The sequence below is a fragment of the Myotis davidii genome, unplaced genomic scaffold (genome assembly GCF_000327345.1).
Source record: "Myotis davidii unplaced genomic scaffold, ASM32734v1 scaffold77, whole genome shotgun sequence".
NCBI classification, from domain to species: domain Eukaryota; kingdom Metazoa; phylum Chordata; class Mammalia; order Chiroptera; family Vespertilionidae; genus Myotis; species Myotis davidii.
The window spans coordinates 6,036,945-6,039,011 of NW_006289713.1; positions in this window are offsets into that span (position 1 = coordinate 6,036,945).

Sequence of the window (2,067 nt, forward strand, 5' to 3'; positions counted from 1 at the left end):
AGATGCATGTTTTCATTTTTCTTGGGGAATATTCATAAAATTGGAATTATTGGGTCATATGATAACTCTAACTTTATTATGAGGAACTGCCAAACTGTTTTTCAAACAAATACACCATTTTACATTACCACCGGCAGTATATGAAGATGCCAATTTCTCTATGTCTTCACCAACACTTGTTATTGCCTGCCTTTTTAATTTTAGCTATCTTAGTGGGTATGAAGTGATATCTCATTGTGGTTGTGATTTGCATTTCCTTAATGACTAATCTTGTTGAGCAGCTTTTCACATACTTATTGGCCATTTGTATATCATCTTTGGAGAACTGTCTATTCAACTCCTTTGCCCATTTTTAAATTGCATTGCTTGTGTTTTTATTGTTGAGTTGTAAGAGTTTTTAAAATATATTCTGGACCTTATCAGATATGTGATTTGTACATATGTTTTCTATTCTGTGAGCTTTCTTTCTATTTTCTTGATGGTGCCCTTTAAATCACAATGTTTCATTTCGCTGAAGTCCAATTTTTTTCTTCATCACTTCTGCTTTTTGTGTCATATCTACGATATAGCCAAAATTATGGAGATTTATGCCTGGTTTCTTCTAAGAATAGTTTTTACCTTTATGTCTGTGATCCATTTGGAGTTAATTTCTGTAGATGGTGTGAGGTAGGGCCCCGACTTCATTCTTTTGCATGTGCTTTTTGGTTGTTCCATCACCATTTGTTGAGAGAAGTGTTCTTTCCCGGTTAAATGATCTTGGCGCCCTTCTCAAAAATCAATTGACCATAAATGTAGGAGTTTATTCCTAGATTCTCAATTGTATTGCACTCATCTATATGTCTATTTTTATGTGAGTATCACCTTCCTAATTCTTCTCTCTCCCTCACTCCACATCCATCCATGAATTGTGTATCTGTCAGGAACAGGTGCGGTGGTTGGAGAAAGGTATACAATTGTGAGCAAGATGAACACCGTTCTTGCTCTCATGGACCTGACATTCTTCTGGAAGTAGACAGGCAGTGGATGAGTAAAGAGACAAATGAAAAAGGTGGCTCCAGGTAGTGGTGAGTGCTATGGGAAACAAAAGAAGGTTGTGTGATAAAGAGTGACTGTTGGATTTTATAGAGGGGGCTAGTTTATATTGGGTTTCTAGAAAAGACCTCCCTGAGGGGTAACATTTGAGGTCAGAATTGGAAGTCAAACATTCAGAGTTTGGGGTAGGTTGTGCCAAGCAGAAGGGTAGCATTTGCCTGAAGATGAAACTGGTGCACACAGGAGGGCAACATAGAAACCTACAGAAAGATAGAGGCCAAACCCTGGTGAGGACATGCCTGAATGCCCCTGAGCTCTGGGCTTCGCCGTCATTGAGCCATTGCTTCCCCTTTAACATTGTTTAAGTCTAGTATTTGAATTGAGGGCTCTGTTGTTAACAACCGGCAAACTGCGGCTCACGAGCCACAGGCGGCTCTTTGGCCCCTTGAGTGTGGCTCTTCCACAAAATACCGACTTCTGCGCATGGGCCACGAAGTTTCAATCGCGCTGTATGTGCGCGCCTGCACGTGGTATTTTGTGGAAGAGCCGCACTCCAGGGGCCAAAGAGCCGCCTGTGGCTCGGGAGCCACAGTTTGCCGACCACTGCCTTAGACCATTGGAAGGCTTGGCACGTTCATGCTAAGATTCCTGCATGGCAAGTAGGGCAGAGCTGCGAACCAGCAGCCCTCTTCAGATGTCAGTTCTGAAGAAGAAACTGACACCCAGAGCCGGACAGCCCTGAGAGGATCACTAAACTCAGAACATTTTTCTTACAGGCTGCTTTCTGCTCATTTACAGTACGTGTCTGCCCCCTACAGGCAAGTGTGTTTGAGCCCAGCACCAGAAATGAATGAATGAGTGAATGAATGAATGAACAAACGAACGAACGAACGCATAAATTTATACCACTCCCTCAATCCTCAATACAGTACACAGCACATAGTGTCAAATATTTTGGTGGTTTTTCTTCTGCTTTTTTCCCCCCAGACAACACTTTCTGTTATCTTCCCAACTTAAATTTTAAAATTAGATTTT